The following is a 21,715-nucleotide window of genomic DNA, read 5'->3' as shown; positions in this document are numbered from 1 at the left end:
CCAATTTTGTCCACACAGGAACTGCAGCTCTAGTTTCTCTTCTGCTGGACAGATCTTTTAGATATTTGGACAACTTTCAGGCTTGCCAACGTATTCTCTAAGCTGAAAATAAATCCCAGGTTTTGCAAATGTTTCTCATTTGATACACTTAAAACTCCTTTCCGCCTCTCCGTTCCCTTATTTTTACAGCTCTGTATTATTTCACTATCAGGGAGCTCGTCATTCCATCTGCAAAATGGGGAATTTCCTTGTGTCTTGAATATAATTCATTCAAATATCACATATAGCATTTCCAAAAATGCTACCTACGATCAGTCTTGTGCTTATACTTCTTCGTTTGGGGAGGTGCCTCAGCATCTACCCATAATATTCTGTCTAAATCACAACCTATCTATGGTAAATATTCACAATTTTGGAGTCACTCAGGCTTACAAAAAATGACCTTTTACTTAGAATCTTGTCAAGACTTTTATAAAAGCCCATTATATTATATATTATATTCACATGCTTACTTTCTTCTCAGAGAATTTGGGTAGACTGGTATGATGTGATTTCCTCTTTTAGAAGCTGTGATGTCTTTTCCTCAGAAGGTTATTCATGCTGATGCGTCTTCTGGTCCCATCCCCTGTTAGCAGTTTGCCAGCTCGGTCAATTTGAAGCTCGCAGCCAGCACCCTTCTCTTGAGTACATGGGAGTTATATTGATGGCATGTTTCTGTTCATTTTTGTTCTGCAAATATATTTTGAGTGCCTAAATGTGCCAGGAGTTGAGCAAGGGGCTGGATAAATGTTGATAAAGGAAACAAGTCTGGATTCCATCTTTCTGGTGCTTATAGGAGGTCACTCCTCTCATGACTATTGGCCAGTTAAGTTCTTCCCTGCAGTTTTATAATTTTATACTTACATTGTTTTAAAATGCAGAGGATACTTTGGGATTCCATGACTACCTAACATCTGATATATTAGTTTGGAAGCATCTCTTTGTGGCTTTGCATTTTCTTGCAAGATTTTAATTGTTTTGCCTCCGTATGTCTTAGTGCTCCTGCTCAGCTACAATTTGTCATCTTTTGTTGCTTTTCCTCACTTTTTGTCCTTCTATTCTGAGTAAGTTGTTTTTTCCTTCTTCCACTAGCCCCTTTCCTCCCCTTCCCCACCCCCAGACTAGTTAGCGATTCAAAATATAAACATTTCTACAAAATTTGGGTTGAGCTCCTAATTTTTTAATCCCTTGCGTTCAGGACAGTATTGTAAAGTCCATCTCTTTGTTTTGTATTACGCATTTGCTTCTTAATGTTAATTTTATCTAAAGTCTACATTTTTTTTTGCCAAAAATAGGGAACCATATAATACATTTTTTTTGATAAGCACATTTTTTTTATGAATGTGTTTAGGACAAGAAGGGGCTGGGCAGAAAGGAGAGGAGGCAGGGAGGTAAATGTATTCAATATAAACATTTAAAATTTTCCCTCACTCTACAGAATGTTGGTTAAGTGTGCTTTGTATCTCTGTTCCTAGTGGGTCATAATATGTCTGTTCCTGATTATAATTTAGAACCAAGTTTTGTAATTTGTATATGTTGTAGGTTCTAATTATTTTTGGGAAAGCATTATTGTGTTACTTAAAATTTTCTATCAGTTCCCTCCCAAAGAAGTTTTGTGTTGTTAAACACATAGATTGTTGAACCCCACATTATTGTTATTTTTGTAGTTTTCGGGTTTCTGAATCATTGAGTGTTAGAGTTAAAAAGAAATCTTGGGGCGCCTGGGTGGCTCAGTTGGTTGAGCGTCCAACTTTGGCTAAGGTCATGATCTCGCAATTTGTGAGTTCACGCCCAGCGTCAGGCTCTGTGCTGACAGCTTGCTCAGAGCCTGGAGGCTGCTGCGAATTCTGTCTCCCTTTCCGCCTGCCCCTCCCCCGCTCACACTCTGTCTCTATCCCTCTCAAAAAATAAATAAACATGAAAAAAAATTTTTTTAAAAGAAACCTTGATTTAACTAGTCTAGCTCCGTTGTTTTCTACATCAAGACAGAGAGCGGTGCTGCCATTTCCCCAAAGTCACATAGGTACCTAGTGGCAGAGCTAGAACTTGAATGCCAGTTCAGCATTCATTTAATCAGTCTGACGATTGCTGGGGATAGACTTATATGCTAAACACATTTATATTGGAGCATATACAAACAAAAAAGAATTGTTGATTTATGGGGGGCGGGAGGGGGACAGATGATTAACCTGGCTTGGAAATGAGTTGACTGATCAGCATACTTTCCTGCTCAACATATACTCTTCCTCTCAGATCCTGGATCTGTGGATCAGGGTATCTTATTTATATTCCAAATAGTGCTGGGGATGACAATGCCAAATTTTTTCTTCTTGAACTACCCATGTATAGAAGCCTTGCCAACCATCTGTTATAAAATTCTTAGGGCAGAGTATAATATTGTTGCTTTTGTTTTGAGCTTTTAAAATAGCAATACGTTCCAATCCTATCTCATTGAAGATGACTTTTCCAGTAATAGGATTTTGTGTTCCTTAACCTCTTCACTCATTGAGGTTCTAGTTTGTATTTTCCTATAGATGACTGATTGTATTGCTGACATGTTGGGTCCTCCTCATTTCACTCTCATATTATTTAGAGTAAGTCAGGTTTGATGGGAACCACATTTTTTTTCTTATGTATATTGCTGGTAATGAGTTTGCAACTGTAACATGAAGGCAAATTGGTGCTCTGAGGTAATCTCTTAAGCGGAAAAATAAGTATGGCTTGCCTTCTCTTGACATTTTTGCAAGCGGTTCAGCATTTTTTTTTTTTGAAAGTGAAATTGTTTAGAAATTAAGTATTATTTGGCTCCATCCATTTTTGTTTTTACAGCTTTATTGAAAGACGCTTCACATATAAAATTTACCCATTTAAAATGTACAGTTGTTTTAGTGTATTCACATGCTTGTGCATCTGTCACAGATGCACCGTTCTAATTTTAGAACATTTTCAACTCCCCAGAAAGAAACCCTATATCTATTAGCAGTCACTCCCTATTCCCTTTTGTCCCTCAGCCCTTGACAATCACGAAGCTACTTTCTGTGTCTGTAATTTGCCTATATTGGACATTCATATAAATAAAATCCTACAGTATGTGTTCTTTTGTGGCTGGCTTCTTTCACTTAGCATGTTTTCAAGGTTCATCTATGTGGTAGCATAGATCAATACTTTACTCATTTATTTTTATGGCTAAATAATATTCCATTGTATGGATATGCCTCATTTTGCTTATTGTTAATCGATTGGTGGGCTTTTGGGTTGCTTCTGTCTTTTGGCTATTATGAATAATGCCGCTATAAACATTCTTGTATAAGTTTTTGTTTGGACACCTTTTTTGAGTCTATACCTAGGAGTAGAATTGCTAGGTTATATGGTAACTCTGTTTAACTTTTCAGGAACCACCAAACTTTTCCAAGGTAGATACACCCTTCTACATTCACACCTACAAATTTCTTCACATCCTTGTCAACGTGGTTTTTTTTTTTTTAGGTTTATTTATTTTTGAGAGAGAGAGAGAGAGAATGTGAGCGCAAGTAGGGGAGGGGCAGAGAGAGAGACAAAGGGAGACACAGTCTGAAGCAGGCTCTAGGCTCTGAGTTGTCAGCACCGAGCCCGACCTGGGCCTCGAACTCATGGACTGTGAGATCATGACCTGAGCTAAAGTCAGATGCTTAACTGACTGAGCCACCCAGGCACTCCCCTTGTCAACATTATTAACTGTCTGTCATTTTGATTATAGCCATACTAGTAGATGTAAAGTAGTAGCTCATGGCTTTGAACTTATTTTCCTGATGACTAATGATGATGAGATGTTTTTATGTGTTTATTGGCTATTTGTAGGTCTCTGGAGAAATGTCTATTTCTGTCAAAACTCCCCCCCCCCCTTTTTTAAAGTTTATTTATTTATTTGGAGGGGGGAGAGGATTGGCAGAGAGAGAAGGAGAGAGAGAATGCTAGGCAGGCTCTGCGCTATTAGAGCAAAGTCTGACATGGGGCTCAGACTCATGAACGGTGAGACTACAACCTGAGCCGAAATCGGGAGTCAGTCAGATGCTTAACTGACTGAGCCACCTAGGCATCCCTGCCCTTTTTAAAAACTGGATTGTCTTTTTTATTGTTGAGTTATAAGATTTCTTCATATATTCTGGAAAGAAGTCCTTTGTCACATATGATTTTCAGATATTGTTTCCTATTCTGTGGGTTATGTTTTCACTTTCTTGATGGGGTCCTTTAATGCACAAAATGTATAATTCTCATGAAGTCCAAACTACATGTTTTTTCTTGTTACTGTACTTTAGTGCTGAATCTAAAAATGAAGATTTTACCCTTGTTTTCTCCTAGGAATTTTATGATTTTACCTTTTAAATTTAGGTCTATGATCCATTTTGAGTTAATTTTTGTGTAAGGTGTGAGCTCTAGGGGTCCAGCTTCATTCCACTGCATGTGAATATCCAGTTATCCCTGCACTGTTTGCTGAAAAGACTACCCCCCATTCCCTTTTGAATTATTGTGGCGCTCTTGTCAAAAACCAATTGACTATGAATGTGAGGTCTTTTTTCTGGACTGTCAACAATACTTCATTGATCTATATGTCTGTCCTTATGCTGGTACCACACTGTCTTGATTTCTATGGCATTGAGTTAGATTTTGGAATCAGGAAGTGTGAGTCCTCCAACTTCATTCTTCCTTTTCAAGATTATTTTGGATATTCTGGGATTGATTTGAATCTATAGATCAATTTAGGGGGTAACTGCCAGCTTAATAATGTTATATCTTCCAATCCATGAACATGGGATGTCTTTCCACTTAATTAGGACTTCTTTCACTTCTTTTGACAATTTTTGTCATTTTCAGAGTGCAAATTTTATAAATTTATTTCTAAGTATTTTATTCTTTTTGATGCTATTGTAGATAATTGTTTTTTATTTCATTTTCAAATTGTTCATTATTAGTGTACTGAAATACAACTGATATTTGTATAGTGGTCTTACATCTTATACTATTGATGGAGTTGTTTTCTAGCTCTAACAGTTTACTTGTGGGTTCCTTAAGGATTTTTTATATACAATATTATGTTATGTACAAATAGATTAATTTTACTTTTTCCTTTGTAACTTGAATGCTTTTTATTTATTTTTCTTGCCTAATTGCCCTGGCTAAAATCTGCAGTACAGTGTTGAATAAAAGTGGTGAGAGCTGACATCCTTGTTTTGTTCTTGATCTTAGAAAGTATTCAGTCTTTCTCCATTAACTGTGATGTTAGATGTGGTTTTTTCATAGATACCTTTTGTCAGGTTGAGGAAGTTTTCTTCAGTTCTTGGTTTCTTGTGTGTTTTTATCATGCAAGGGTATTGGATTTTGTCAAATGCTTTTTCTGCATCAACTTGAGTGATCGTGTGGTTTTAATCCTTTATTAGTATAATGTATTACATTAATTGACTTTCAGGTTATAGACCAACCTTGAATTCCTAGGATTAGTCACACTTAGCAAAGGTGTACTGTCCTGTTTAGATGTTGCTGGATTCATTTGCTAGTGTTTTGTTGAGGATTTTTACATCTATATCCATAAGGGATATCGGTCTGAAGTGTGGTTTTTGTTTTTTTGATTTTGTTTGTTTTTCTTTTTATGTCTTTCTCTGCTTTAGGCATCAGGGTAATAACAGCCTTATCATGTGAGTTGAGATGTGTTCTTGACTTCATCTCGAAATAATTGTGGCTTAACTTTGGACATTCATTTAGCAGTAGCAAATTCTAATTGCCTAATTAGTAGAATGGAGATAATAGTTAACATAACTAATGTTTAAGAAATGATGTGTTTTTGAATCCATGGCAGTCAGAACTAAAAGCATCCCCCCAGGGCAACCACAAATATTTGAGAATGAAAAGGGGGATGCAGAATTAAGTACAATTGGATTAGGTCACAAATTTTCCTCTTCTAGACCTTTGCCTATCTTGAGACATGCAGGGTAGAGGTTCTGAGTCCACTACTTAAGATCCTTGCCTCCTACTTGGTTCCCTTAACTTCTCTTGGTTTTATTTTGGGGTACTCTGTTACCTCTTTCTGGTTATGCCTAATTTTAGCATCCTAATTTTAGCATCCTTGGAGTGGTTTAGGCAAGCTTCACAAAAGGGATCAGAAGAGAATGGAGTTGGAAGCATAAAGCACTAAAATTTTGCTAATTGTTCTCTTATGACTTCTTAGCTTTGAATTTTTAACCATTTAAAATGTCAATGAATAGAAGGAGTTTTTCTTGGCTACCACATAACTTATGATGGTGACTTAGTATTTTTTTTTCCAGAGGTACGACAGTGATTGGCATTTGGTAGACAGTCAATAAATGTTTATGAATGAATGGAAATGAATGTTAGGGCTTTAAGGGGATATCCAGTTTTACTGAAAAAGAAAGTCCTCCAAGGCAGGAACGCTAGTACTACTGTTGTCATGTTATAAAAATTTAATGACTTAGGCTAAATATTACCAGCAAGACCACATTTTGATGTTGCCAGTATAGTTATAATAGGAAATGTGAGTTTAATCCCTTCCCCTACACAGAACATTTTATTCTTCTTGATACCACAGAAGATACACTTTTTACACTTGATCTTAGCCAAAAGGCCGAGAAGCAACGAAGATACACTTTTTACAGAAAATGTTTATTTTAGGGGCACCCAAGTGGCTCAGTTGGTTAAGCATCCGACTTAGGCTCAGGTCATGATCTTGTGATTTGTGGTTTGAGCCCTGTGTCGGGCTCTGTGCTGACAGCTCATGAGCCTGGAGCCTGCTTCGGATTCTGTGTCTCTCTCCCCTTCCTCTGCTTATGCTCTTCTCTGTCTCTCTCTCAAAAATAAACAAACATTAAAAAAAAAAAAAACAACCCTTTTTTTTTTTTAATGTTTATTTTAGGAGTACCTGGGTGGCTCAGTTGGTTGAGCATCCAACTCTTGATTTTGGCTCAGGCCATGATCTTGTGATTTGTGGGTTTGAGCCCTGCATCAAGCTCTGCACTGACAGCATGCGGAGCCTGGTTGGAGTTCTCTCTCTCCTCTCTCTCTCTCTCTCTCTCTCTCTCTCTGCTCATCCTCCTGCTTACGCTAGCACATGCACTTTCTCTCTCTTTCAAAATAAATAAAAATAAATACCTTTATTTTGTGCTGGCAGCACAAAAAAAAAAAAAAGCCTGATGTGGGGCTTGAACTCATGAACCAATCATGACCTGAGCTGAAGTTGGATGCTTAACTGACTGAGCCACCCAAGGTCTCCCAGAAGTTATACTTTCATTTAGCTGTTTTATTTTTTAAATTAAATTTGTTTGTTCTGCTAGTTGAAGTTAGTTCATTTGGGACAAGTTTTGTTAGATAAATTTGTGTCTAAATTTGATTGTGGGAATTAATTTGGAATATGGCTGAAAATACCAAATATTATATTTTATTATTTTTGTCTAATTCAGAAATGAGAAAAGATTATTGTTAAGGAGATTATATTTGATTTCTTAGTAAATGAGTGACAGAGATAAGACAAGGACTTTAGCATTTCCTGAATTCTAGTCATGTTCTCAGTAGCTTATGGACTCATTTGTAATATTGTATCCATGACAATTTTTATATAAGATCTCTCCAAGTTATATTATCTTTATGGAGGGATTATGTTCAGGATTTTTTGGGATACATCTTTATCCATAAATGATCTAAAGCATTGTTTCTCCTACTTTCCTTTAAAGTACCCTCAGTCTAGGGTTGTCCAGAGCAACTTCACACGAAAAGGACATTTCTCTGAAGACTCCTTTATCTTGAAAAAAATGAGAATTTTGTATTTTGCTACATAATATATTTGTGTTTATTTTAATAAAAGTATATGCAATTTTACTACAATCTTTGATGAAATTGACACTCCAGCAAGGTGTCTCTCTTGATTATTCATTGGCTTCAGTTACCCCCTATTTTATATCACTGTGCTCATAGTGTACATGAAAACCTGGTTCAAGAATCCAGAAATTAGTGGTTTAAAAAGGTATGTTCCTTTTCAAGAATGGTGTGCCTTTCCAATGGAGGGAACACGTGTGGTGTCTCCAAAATCCCTAGGTTTGTTCTGCCATCAGAGCGAGATTTTGGAAGTTGCATCTTAACTTTGGACTTAGCAACTGATTTAAAGTTTTGTTTTTGTTTTTGTTTTTGAGAGAGATTGAGAGAGCCTACCCACGAGTGGGGGAGGGGCAAAGAGAGGGAGAGGGGAGGGGACAGAGAGAGAGAGAGAGAGAGAGAGAGAATGAATCGCAAGCAGGCTCTGTGTCCAGTGCAGAGCCTGACCTGGGGCTCAATCCCACAACCATGAGATCATGACCTGAACCGAAATCAAGAGTCTGTCATTCAACTGATGGAGCCACTCAAGCACCCTGGACTTAAAAATTTTTTAAGTGACATTTGCCTTGTGCACCTGTTGTCTCCTTTTCTCTTTGAACATTTTTCCCCCTCTGACTCTCTTTGTCAGGCCTTCCACGAGTTGGCTGTTCATGGCTGCCTTGAAGTTCTTCTGCATGTTTACTTCTATGTTTCATTTAGAATAGAAGCCAGGCAGTTTCTTGGAAAATTTTGGGCAAATTTTGACATTTAAGTTTATCATCTGAAACAGTGTTTAGGTCCTAGACAGATTGCTTCATTTGACATTGCCTCGTCAGCTAAGTCAGAATATTGGAGTACTCCTTTTGTTATGTTTGGTCAATGAACTTTTTTTGGTTAATTCTAATTATTTGAGAATTTTTTTAATGTTCTATATTAAAATTTAAAGCAGCAGAATTAATTAAAATCCACCTAAATAATCAGTGTAGTTTTTGACAACTTGAGAAACTTTATTAAAATATTTCATATAAAGTCTTCATTAAACTGCACGCATTAGAAAGAAGTAAGTGCCTGTGTTGCTACTTTCAAATCTGGTACCATGGAGGAGAAAACCTAGATCTTAACGTAGCTGGTGTGAAAGAACCCAACTTGTTTAAGTGTTACAGTTATATTCAGTTGCTATCTTCTGAGTTATCCCTAAATAAAGTATTTATAGATTTAGAAGTGTTTTCAGAGTTAACCTGTGACTTTAGTTATTATTATTAGTAACAATTATTATTACTTACTGCCTAAGATTAGTTTTTCTTCTCAGTGAGTTATTGGATCACTTCTGTGGTGAAATGGTAAGGTAATTTCTTTATGTAAATTTGACAGTGTGTATCTCTAGTATGGAGAAGAAATTTATCTTGTTTTTAGGTGGGATTGAAACTAAGGAATGCCATGCATTCTTATACTACTTTGCCATTTACAAAAGTTTTTCACATGCCTTAAGCTGTTTAATCTTACTGAAAGTTTGTTGCTAGTGGACTGAATACATAAGAATATATATTTTGAATGAGTTGAGACCTCCACTTAATGAAAAAAAAAATCTTGATTTCTGAGCCTTACAATTCTTGTAATCAGTGTGAGGATTTTCTTTCTGGCTAAATCTTGACACTTGTGAAACTATGAAATAGGTACTATTGTTTGAGCTTAATATCTTTGTCACATTTGTAGTTCTTATTAGTCAAGTAAGTAGCATGTTTCTGTTGGGAGAATGTAACTCTGGAAGGCAGGTGATATAATGGGAAAGTGAGAATTGGAGACTGACCTCTGATCCCATTGTGTCCTTCTGCTGTGGGGCTTAGGGTAGAATCTTAACTGTTCTCTCTTGGCCTTACCTTGTTTTCCCACTAATAAAAGTTGGAGGTTTAGCTAGATGACCTTCCATATTCCTTCTACATCCAAAATTTCTTTGATTTAAATTTCTTACTATTGGCTCAGTTCATTCAATTCTAGCTTTCTACTGAATATTTAGCTGATAACATATTAACATGAGAGCATGCACCAATTTCAGTTTAAAGTTGTTTCTTTCATGATAGAATTTTAATGTTGTCTTAAATAGATTGACGTGTTCATTTCTGTGACATCTGGAACAGGGTCTTGAGCTTAATAGATACTCACTAAATTTTTGTTGAATAAATGAATTTTACCTTTTTATGTGGTTTTGGATTTATGAATGTAAATCTTTTTCAGAATTAGAATATGCTCTCGGGGAGCTCAAAGTATTTTTATGGATAGTGTTATCTGAGTTTATGAATGAAAACATTGTTTGCTGGAGTGTGTAGATAGGGATTTGAAGTTTGAATTAGGGAAGAGGTGCTGACCTTATCTCATATTTTAACCTCTTCAATTATTGAACTTGGGAAAATAGCTTCATTAGTTAACTAATAACGATAATAGTTAAATTTATGAGGTAGGCATCACTATCTCCTTTTTGCAGAGCAGAAACTGGGGCTTATAAGTTTAGTACTTTGCCCAAAGTAACACAGCTGATAAGTCAAGGAGGCAGGTAAAATCTAGGGCTACCCCTGGATCCTATATTCTTAGTTACCACACTATAGCTTTCTTCATTTATTCAGCAAATTCTTACCAAGTGCCCCCTTTTGCAAGGCTCTGGACTAGGTCCCCAGGATGTAATGATGCAACAATAAATAACAGAAACTGGGTCCCTGTTCTTTTGAAACTAAATGGTTTAGGCTTTAGGACTTTCTCCTTAGTTTTAATACATATTTTTAAAGTGCAAAACAAAACAATCCCTTGTCTTTTTGAGATTAGTTTGGACATATGAAGTACTGAATTTGTGATAGAATGTTCTGTTTAGGACTATCTGGCTTGTTTATATATATATATATATATATATATATATATGGTGAAGTTATTAGAGAGTGCCTTCTTGGGATATGTTTATTGTACAGGTGAGAGTTATAAATCTGAAGTTGGAATAGCCATAGTTCCTGCCTTTTAGGGCTTTCAGACCAGCTTCAGAGGTAAGACTGATAGATGAAAACAACCTCAAAGGAATTATAGAGAGCCTTTAACTATTATAGGGCCAATTATCTACCTTGTTAAATAAGGTATGTAAATGAAATGGTGGAACATGTCTTGAAGGAAAAATAAGTCGCAGTGGGTTGGGGGAGAAGAATGAACAAGGAATGGTTGTGAGGAGGGATGGTCCTCTTTTTCTAGGCAGAAAGAACATATAAAGACATGGATGGGTACAGAGTTGTATATAGAAGGAAAGGACTTTTCTGAGGAATAAATAAGCTTTTATATAATATGACAATATGAATAATCCAAGTAATATAATATAGGTGCTCTAAAACATGAGAAATTAATTAGAATTTTTTTGACTTCAGGTATAGAAAACCTAACTTAAATTGGCTGAAACAATAAAGAAATGTTGTTACATTGTTCTTGTGTAGCTGAAGTCCAGTAGTCTAGCAGAGGTCAGGATTATTTGATTTAATGGCTTAATGCTGAAAAGTTCTTGCCAGCTCTCCATTCTGCCCCCTTTGATGAGGATTGTGGCATCTTCAGGCTTCTTGTAGGGTGACTGTAGCAGTTTGAGGTGTCATTTTTCGCACAGCCTAAAGAAGAGATAACTGTTTCTCATTTCATTTTTAGGAATGAAGATGCTTTTCTCACACTTCTCTCTAGCAGGCCTTCCAGTGGGCTTCTACTCATGTCTCAGTGGCCAGGATTGGGTTTCATGCCCATTCCCAACCAATCATTGGCAGAGGGGATGGGTTAAACTAATACAAATATCAACTTTGAGAGTCAACCATAATGACTACTCCAAGAGTGTTATGAATAGTAGGGTGTATGTGTGTGTTTAATCAGCCTTGACATCCACTGTGTTTCTGGGGTCAATTTTAAGAAAATGTATCTCTCTTCTTAAGATTTTTGCATTTTAGTGGCTTACCTTTGAATCTTTTTATTTGTAAAAATTGGTGCCTTAGGAAAAAGACATCTGGTTTGAGATAAGAATGTAAAACATGTTTGACTGATTTAAATGCCATAAACACTGTGAACTCCTGGCTCTTGGGCTAAACATTGAGAGAATGGGAAAGTTGGAATTTATTTTTCCCCAAAAAGCATGTTTTAAAATGAGCATTCCCACCTTTTTCCTAATCCACTGAATAAAAAAGTATTTCACAATCTTCGTTATTTGGGGGCCTAATTAAATCTCACAGTTGAGTTTTAGGGCTAGGCCCAGTCCACTTACTAATCAGTAGTAAGATTAATTATTTTGTGGTGGGTGTCTTTGAACATAATATTTTTAAGTATATGCTGGAAGGGGCTTTGCCTTATTCGGTGTTTTTCATTTGGCTCATTTAGATTTCAGAATCCTTAGATTAGGACTTGAGTTTGCCATCTGTTGGTCTGTGTTTAACACCTTTCTGCTATATTTTATGGAATTCCTATTTATATGGAGATATGTGTATACTTTTTTAATCAACTAAATTTTCTTTCGCAGGATTATAAAAAGCCAAGACCAGCATCTCTTTTGGATGGTACACTTATATTAGTTTATTCTTTGTGTAATTTGACCGTGACTTCATTGTAGTGTGATTTTAAGAGTACAAATGGGAGCTCACTGACATACAGGTGTAGATGCTATAGTTGCTGGTAACTTTGTGGGAGGACTACAACCGAGAGGGTGTTTGTTTGGCTAGCAGAAGTGAGCATACCACCGGATATTGGTTCTGGTAAGCCACAAAACAGTATTGAGCATTTCTTATCTTCCTTTTCATAGTAGAGCATACCCTTCCTGTCTTGCTGAATTTGATGATTTAATTGTTGTAATCATTTTTTCCTTCAGTCATTTAAAGCACATTCTGACGAATCCTAGAGTTCTGTTTTAAAATCTCAAACCACTGAAATAATCTTTCGGCAACTTTTTTTTTTTTTTTTTTTTGGTTTTAAAGGATGGTGGAATTATACTTTGTGTAAATGTGACACTTTGCGTTATATTGCTTAACTTTTTTAATCTAGAAAAGGTTCCATTATTGTAAGGCCCTGTTTTGGGAAACAAAATACTGTACCGACAAACTGGTCATGAGAAAGATAAAGTGCCACCACTTTAAACCAACTCTGGTAGGAAAAGTGGGAAGTTTGCTTTTTGTTGTGAGATTTGGTTTCTCTGTGGAGTTCTTTGTTAAACTTTTAGCATAGCAGTGAACTTCCTTTTGGTGGCGACAGGAAGCATAAATACTCATTGTGTAATGCCATTTGCCTGCTTTGGCGGATCTGCCAAACCATGACACCCAAAACAAGACGCGTGCTTCTTAACGAAAACTACAGTTCCCAGCGGGCCCGGCGCGGGTGGGTCATCACTTCCCCTCTAGCTCCCGGTCGTCCCTTCCCGGGCTGGCCCGGCGCGGGCCCTGGCCTGCGCCTGCGCAATGACGACGTGCGCCTTTTTTTTTTTTTTTTTTTTTCCACCCTGGCGGCTGCGGAGCGCTGCGCTGGGGCTAGTGCCCAGGCGTGCTGCAGTGTATCGAGGCAGTCGCCTAGGACAAAGGGCGGCAGAAAGCGCTTCGCTGGTCAGGGAGCTTCTTACCCGATTCAGCGCGCGTTTAACCCTGGAATAGTGTGGCACCGACTGCATTAGCCTGTTTACTACACAGTGCAAACAGTTCCTCGCTCACGTCCTCTTGCTCCGCCGCGCCTGCCCGCCTTGCCCCCTCATAGCCTGCGCGCGGCCCCGCCAGCCCCGGCGCGGAGGGAATGTGACGGCGTCAGCGCCTCAGGTTAGCCTCACCTCGGCCGGAGCGAGGGCCCTCTCCCGCCTGCCGCAGTGCCCCGTGCCGTGGCCGCACGTCTGGGAGCAGCTGGGTCCCGGCGCCGCGGCCTCCGCAGATGGAGGTGCAGAAACAGCGGCCGCGGCAAGGAGCCATGACTGAGGCGGCGGCGGCCGCGCCTCCTGGCGGCCCGCGGGGGTGGCGCGGCGGGCGCCCCCTGGCGGCGCGCCGGGGCGGAGCGGCCCTTCGCCGCCGCAGCCGCAGCCGGCGGAGGCGCTGCTGTCCCTCCTCCCCGTGTCCCCGGCGCTCGCCCGCTCGCTCGCTCGCTCCATTCTCCCTCCGCTTCAGATTAAAGGGGGGGAGGGAAAAGGAGCTCGGCCGCCATTTTCCCAGTGCCGCCGCCACCGCCGCCACCGCTCGCCGAGCCGGCGGGAGAACCGAGCACCGTAGCGAAGCCGACTCGTCTCACCGCGGCGGCGCGGGGGGCGGCCGGAGCGCGCTCCCCGGCCGGGAAGAGGCGTGCGGGGGTGGCGGCCGGGGTGCGGGCTCGGGCTGCAGACGGCGGTGCTTGTTTGTGCGGGGCGGGGGGGCGGCTTCACCCTCTGCCCCCGCCCGCCAGTCCTCCCCGCCGGGCTGCGGTCCCCGACGGTGCCCAGGCCCCGCCGGAGCCGAGGAAGGCCGGAGAAGGGGCCCGAAAGAGAAGAAAAAGCGGCCGCTCCCCGCCGCCGCCGCCTTCCCCTCCCCCTCCGCCTCGCCCCCCCCCCCCCGCCCGGAAAGTCAGGGCGGCTCCGGGCGCCGGGGGGGAGGAGAGCGGCGGGCCCGGGCCGGAGCCGCCGCCGCCGCGCGCCCCCGCCTGCCGCCGCCGGCCCTCGGCGCTCAGGCCGGGGGCTGTTTGCAAACTGCGCCCATTTTGTGGGGCTGAATCCGCCCGGGCAACGCTCCTCCATCACGTGGTAGGTGCTGCTGCTGCTGCTCCTCTCCTCCTCCTCCTCCCGCTGCCCTTTCTCCTTCTCCTCGCTCTCCCTGTGGCTCCCATTTCTCTCTCTCTTTGTTAGTTGTAACTAGAAAGGCAGGGCAGGGCAGGAAAAATCCCCGGAACTTTAAATGGCCTCACCGGGCTTCCCCGCTGCGGGTCCGGGGCTGGGAGTCGCCCCAAGGGCGGGGGTGTGCGGGGGCCCTTCTCTACCAGCTGCCGCCTCGTTCGCCAGCTTTTCCTTTGGCGTTCTATTTAAAAATGCGGCCTTAAGAACACGATTTATTCCCGTAAAAAAAACCCCAAACAAACTCTGGCTCTTGGCTTGAACTTCTCTTGACTGCAGAAGGCCTTTTTCTGCTCGTAACACACATCTTGCGCGGTGCACGGTGTGTATCACAACTCTGATTGTTGTGAGATGATTATTTGTTTCATTTATTTATTATTTTTGTTGTCTATATATTGAGGTCACTTATGTTTTCAGATCTAGTCTCCCTTAGGCGGACGTGTTTGTTTGTTTAAAAAAAAAAATCCAAAGAGGAAGAGGCATTTATTTGCTTTTAAGTGAGTTTGGGGGGCCTGTTTTCCGGCTGTCTTTTGATTCTTCAGCAAATAGTTTGATTGTTTTCCATACGATAAACAATCTTAAGCGCATGTCTTACTTAAAAACCCTTTTGTTTTCCATTGTCGGGCCCCCAGTGTGGTGGTTTGTTTTTTTTTTGTTTTTTGGTTTTTTGGTTTTTTTGGAGAAACACGTTACTTAACTATTGCTTATTGATTGCCTTAGGGGAAAGGGGGTGACATGATGGCGCCACTTTAAATTGCTCTCTTTCCTCCTCTGATTTACGCCTCTTTATCCTGGAGGTCACTAGAGCATTTTTCGTGATCTGTTAATAAGACTGTATTTGAGAATGTTAACGTACAACTTGTAGAGCTAGAGTTTGGTACCTTAAAGGTCGAGAGACCCGAATCTAGAGGTCCCCAAAGTTCCGAGAAATCTCCCTAGTCGTCCTGCCTCTCCTCCCTCCCCTCCATTCACAATCCTGGTGTTGCCATCTCCTTTGTCACGTGGCTAGCAGTCATTGTGTTTTTTTGTTTGTTTTGGGGTGTGTGTTTATATTTTTAAACTGTAGCCCAGAAGAAACTATCCCCTCCCCATCGGAGAGATGAAAACGTTTTAGTTGTTTTAGTTTGAGAGTAGGAGAACATTTATAATAAATGATAAAATTACATAATCTTCGCCTTGCATAATCATGATATAGTTATAGATTGTTACTGAACTTTGTCTCTAAAGCACTTTCAAGTATGGACAGTAGTACACTGGAATATCTTTTACACTTTTTAGAATAGTCTGTAGTTTTGATTTTTCCCAGCTTCTTGGGTCTTTTAAGTACCACTGTTTACAAAGGCTTAAGTGGGTGTGTTTTTCTCCTCCCCCCCTCCTATACCATATACTTGGTTCCTTTTCTGATAAACTGTCTCACCAGTTTAGAAATTTTCAGTTGTCTGCAGGCATTGTCAGTTAAAACTATTTTTATTTTCTCCTAACAACAGGGAATACTTTTGAGTAATAATTGTTCTCCAACTGGAGTATTACATTATGTTTCTGTTGCATTTTTGATCCAGACAATTTTTGCTTTTAATTCTTGAGGTTTGGAAGAATGTTCTGTTATCTGTTTCTTCATATCAGTTTTCCCAGTAATTGGGTAAATTCCTATTTTGTAAAATATCAAGTACATTTTTCTGTTGTTCCTACATAGGTTACTAGCTACTTTTCCAGTTAATAAAAAAGTCTACTGTAATAGAGTTAGGAAACATCTTCAAAAATAAAAAAGGTAAATGTGAAATGTAGTGATTCTTAAGTATGCATTGATTCATTTCCTCTTAATGTATATTTTCAATGGTTTGGGCCATTTTCTTTGCTAACAGTTACATCATGTCATGTGATATGTACAGTGTGATGTGTAGTTCTAAAAATAAGGCAAGGTAAAAATGCTCATCCCTTGGGAATTTAAAAAATGTATTATATGTGGGGTAACTGTCCTCAGTCATGGAATTTCAATTTCCGCTATGTTTATCCAACAAAGTATGCAGTTTCTTTGACCTTTCTTGTGTTTGATGTATTTGTTAGTGATCTTGTGATTTGAGGTGGTTAACTTTTTATTTCTCAAGTATGCACTACTCAGAGGGAAACCTTAGATATGACAAAGATTGTTAACCTCTGTATTTTGGTGAAGATGGTTGGTTTCTGATGACTACTACATTTAACTGTATGTAAGTATTTTTGATTTGTGTCTGTAGATAGTTGAGTGATCAACTAAGTATTGATAGAGCTTTGTGGTACGATCGGGTTTTTGGTCCTTTCACTTATATGAATCTGTTGAATGAAGTTTTTAGAAGTGTCCCTGCATCTTTACTGAAAGCCTTATTCAGAACGTTAGTATTTAACTGTGCTTTACCAAAGTGAGATGTTAAATCTTTGTCTGATTTTCTTTATTCCTGCCTACACACGTTATTTCTATGGTTAAACCTGCAGAGCGTTCTTTGATTGTTAGACTTATCATTATCGTGTTGAGGAAAATTCTGGAAGCTGGAAAATGAGTACGCCTTACAAGTTCACTTTTGAGCTTTTATCAAGGTGAGAAGAAAGGAAAATATTCCCATTTTTTTCCCTTCTTCAAACACTGCCAAAATACTCTTCCTTTTCTAGTAATGCTACACTATAACCAGAGGCTGTACATCCTCTCCATTTTATTGGGTTGACCACAGATTTTAATTGTATTTTAAACTGAAAAACAAGTTTTAGATTTGTTCTGTTTGATATAACCTGAATTATGTAATCTGTAAACATAGAGCCATTATGGGTGGTGATGCTGGTTTGAGAAGGCATTTAGCTTTGAGTGCAGTAAAGCGTAGTTGCCTTGTTTTACTGGAAAAGCAATTTTAAAATGTAAAAAGATGCTAGTCCGTATTGGATTTTCTAAAGAGTTTAAAAGAGTAATGCTTACTCCTCTTATATTTAGCTTCCTTGGGGGGTTTTGTAAAGGTTATTTTTTCTTCTTGGTGAGGCCATTAAGACACAGAAACTAAGTGATTTCCTTCCTGGAGAGAGAGAGGGAGAGAGAGAGGGATTTTAAAAAATTAATTTTTTTTTTTCCAAAGGATCTCTCCCTTGAGTTTGGAAAGGAGGGAGTAGTGCAGAATAAGTATGTGGTCTGTGGCAGATTGCCCCAGAACAAAACCAAATCTCATCATTAAGTGGTTTATGTAGAGTTTTAAGGCACCTTTTCTCTACCCTCTTTCTCTATTTTAAGTAAGTTTCTTCTTTGATTGGTTAGACTGTTCTGGGTCTCAGGAAGCATATTTTACTTTAGTGCCCTATTTGATCACTTTATGAAGGAGTACAGTGCAGGTGTCTCAAGTAAAATGGCCTTATACACCTGGCCTGCGTACTGTGTCGGTGCAAAGAGTACTTGGACCATGTCCTTTTCCTAAAAATAGGACTTTACTCTTTGGAAATCTAAATTCGGATTGGTTTTTGAGTCTTCATGTTGCTTGTGAAGATACATGTTTGAATTATAGTTTCTATCTTAAGTGCTTATTAGTCTTTCTTTGGGCATACTAAAAGTTGTGCAAAAAATACTCCTGCCTGAGTGTAATAATTCGTAACACAAAATAAGACTCTTTCATCAGTACTTCCTATTCCTTGGAATGTGACATCAACTCAGTGAACCACAATAATAGTTAGAAAAGACAAATATTCCACTGTACTAGAGGTCCCCAACTTTTGAAGGCCACAAGAAGGTCCTTGGGTGTTGCTTGCAGATTGTGTGTCATAGGAAAAAAAGACTTGTTGTGGAAGGGTCACTGTTAGTTACTCAGTTATCATTTGTTCCTAAGATACGCCATGTAGCCTGTTTATTATAACGTAGGGTGAAATGTATAGAGGAAAATTAGCCAGTTGGTGTGATTTTCCAAAAAGAACTGAAGTAGATACTTTTTATGTGTTAAGCTTTTTCACCTCTTTGATAAAGGTAGAGCTAAAATGCAGAGTATGAGGAAACCAACTTCAGTGTAGAGAACACAACTCATGTTCGTGAATGAAAAACAAACAAGCTTGGGTAGTTTGAAAGAAAAAGTTAAATATTGTGTATGAAGGTTTTAAGTTTTTATGCAAAGAGGCCTTTCAAGGTTGGAGTTGTTTTAAATTCTTGATTTATTGTTGGGTAGCAGTGTCTGGCAAATGATAGTTGTTTAATAAATGTTACCTTCTGCAAGCCTTGCTTTTCCAAGATTATAAGATAGCTCCATAAAATTTAACATTTGAATGCCTAATGCTTCTAGAGAGTTAATTTAGCTGGGAATTATTTAGCTTTATATTTTATGTTGTTGATTGTAAACTTGCCCATTTTTCTCTAGTCCTAATTTTTTTTAAGAATTACGGTTGCCCCTCAAGTTTTTGAGAGTCGGGAAATGTAAGGTGGAGGTGAATTCAGTGCAGTTTTATCTAAATGTTATCAAAAACTCTGGTTCTTGTTACTTGAATAGGAATCCCAAATGAGATCTCATTCTGAATTTTAAGTACAGCATATTCTGCTCTTGTTTGGAAAAAGTTGTTTCTGAGTGGCATCAAACTTAATGGAGTCCCTTACTTTTTAATTTCTTTTTAAAAAGGGAGCAGCTTAAGGTCAGACCTGGTTAAATTCAGTTGGAGAAGTGTTGAGGAATAAAACAGATGAATAATGATTTTGTTAGGATGTTACACCAAAAATTGCTAAAAACTGATATCCCAGGCTTTCTTTTGCTACTCCTATTTGGCCTTTGTGACTGCATATTAGCACTTCCATGGGAGGTTGTGAAGGGATAGAGGTAAAGCTAATTAGTTTCTGATGTTTGCTAGTAGAGAGGCTTTGTAAAAATGCTAGTTGATTAAGTTGAACTGTTAGGGAAGTTACATTAAACTGTTCGTATATTACTGTGGAGAACTGAGGATGTTTGAAGACCTCAAGCATATATAAAAGAAATTGGACTGCTGTTTTTTGCAGTTATTGATTTACTGCTTACCTCTTAGTTTTTCCTTTGACCTCCCAAGGGAATGAAAGAAGGATGGTAGTATTTCTTTCTTGCTTTTTTTTTTTTTTAATGTTTATTTACTTTTGAGAGACAGAGACAGAGCGTGAGCAGGGGAGGGGCAGAGAGAGAGGGAGACACAGAACCTGAAGCAGGCTCCAGGGCTCCGAGCTGTCAGCACAGAGCCCGATGCGGGGCTCGAACTCACAGACCATGAGATGATGACCTGAGCTGAAGTCAGATGCTTAACCGACTGAGCCACCTCAGGCACCCCTAAACTCCATTATTTTGATACATAGTCATTTTTCAAAAAAAATTTCTGTTTCTGTAGTTAAAAAAAAATTTGTTTTTAATGTTTGTTTATTTTTGAGAGGGGGCAGTGAGAGAGGGAGACACAGAATCTGAAGCAGGCTCCAGGCTCTGAACTGTCAGCACAGAGCCTGATGCGGGGCTCTAACTTAAGAACCACGAGGTCGTGACCTGAGCCAAAGTTGGACCCCTAACCAACTGAGCCACCCAGGTGCCCTATCTGTTTGTATAGTTTTTAACATAAATGGGATTATACTTAAGTGGCTTTTTTTTTCATGTTGCTGTATATCGTAGAGATTTTTTTCAAATCAACACATACAGTTCTCTTTTTTTATTTAAAAAAAATTTTTTTAATGTTTATTTTTGAGAGAGAGAGACAGTTTGAGCAGGGGAGGAGCAGAGAAAGACATGGAATCTGAAGAGGCTCCAGGCTCTGAGCCATCAGCACAGAGCCCGACACGGGGCGCGAACTCACAAGCCGTGAGATCATGACCTGAGCCGAAGTCGGAGGCTTGACCGACTGAGCCACCCAGGCGCCCCCAGTTCTCTTTTTTTAAATAGCTGCATAGTATTCTAGTGTTCCTTTTTAAGTGTTGTGGGTTTTTTTTTTTTTGTATTACAATTCTTCATTGAAAGAATTATGATATTTCTATATCTATGAGAATATTTCTGTTGGATAGGTTCCTAGACTGCAGTTACTAGGTAAATGTTTGGGTAATGGCATGAAAAATTTTGATAGATAGTGCTTTCAAAAGGCTTATGTAACCAAATTTAATAGTTTTAAAAGTACAGTTAAAAAGTTTGCTAGTCTGAGTGCAGGTGCTTGGCATTGTAAATGACTAGAACTTGAGGTAGATGAAGTCTGTCCTAGATTCAGTTGATGCCTGCTCCTTGTTAGGTTGTTATCACCTTATGATCAGACATATCCATTAACTTCATGGTGGATCTCCATCTGATGCATTCAACATACAGTGTTCGGGTTAACTAACATGTATTGGTCTACTTTCTGCCAGGCATGGGACCACCTGTAGAGAATAAAGATAAAACAAGCCATAACCCTCCCTCTACACCCCCCCCCCATTTTTTTTTTTTTTAAGAAGTATATAATCTAGGGAGGGAGGGGACAGACAGGATGACAAGATGGGGAGTTTATATCATGAACTGTTGCCCAGGGTATCATGGGAGTGCAGATAAGACCCTAGAGAGGGAAGGACCCCTAACTCAACCTGAAATAAATGGTGAATACTTGAGAGGACATGTGATCTCTTGGAGCTGAACCTTGAAAAGAAAGTGTGAGCAAAGGTGCAAGAGCATGGAAAGAGCCTGAAACTCTAAATAAGATTCAGGTGTTTGGAGTGGGGAGAGGTTGGAGATGAGGCTGAGTATAAAAAGGGGCCCAGATATATCCTGTGTGGAGAGTTTGGATTCATCCTTACTCTAGAGTCAGTGAAGGATTTTTAAGAGGAGCACAGCATAGTCAGATTTATGTTCTGTTTCTCCTTCCTTTCTAATAATCATTTTGGTAGTGGATGCTAGATTGAAGGCTTGCTGAGACAGGAAGAAAGAACAGTTGGGAGATTATTACTGCTTGAATTACTGTAGTACATAACGAGGCTTTGAACAAGGCAGTGGCATTAAGGATGAAATGAATGTGCCTGTCATTCTGTCTATTGAACCCTCCCTATTTAACCTTCAAAATTCAGTCAGA

At 39.4% G+C, this 21,715-nt stretch overlaps 1 protein-coding gene across 5 annotated transcripts in view; it reads left to right on the top strand.

Annotated features, from left to right (window-relative positions):
* KANSL1 (KAT8 regulatory NSL complex subunit 1) overlaps nucleotides 1–21,715 on the top strand; it is a 178,210-nt gene that overhangs the window by 13,795 nt on the left and 142,700 nt on the right. The window contains exon 1 of one of the 5 annotated variants that reach the window (XM_015087308.3): nucleotides 14,466–14,608. The exons of the other annotated variants lie outside the window; for them this stretch is intronic. The gene's annotated coding sequence lies outside the window, so the exon portion shown is untranslated. Of the gene's footprint in view, nucleotides 1–14,465; nucleotides 14,609–21,715 lie in introns of those variants that run through there. 5 annotated transcript variants of the gene reach the window in all.

Source organism: Acinonyx jubatus, chromosome E1, assembly GCF_027475565.1.
Source record: "Acinonyx jubatus isolate Ajub_Pintada_27869175 chromosome E1, VMU_Ajub_asm_v1.0, whole genome shotgun sequence".
Classification (NCBI taxonomy): domain Eukaryota; kingdom Metazoa; phylum Chordata; class Mammalia; order Carnivora; family Felidae; genus Acinonyx; species Acinonyx jubatus.
This window is presented reverse-complemented; position numbering and strand designations above follow the sequence as displayed.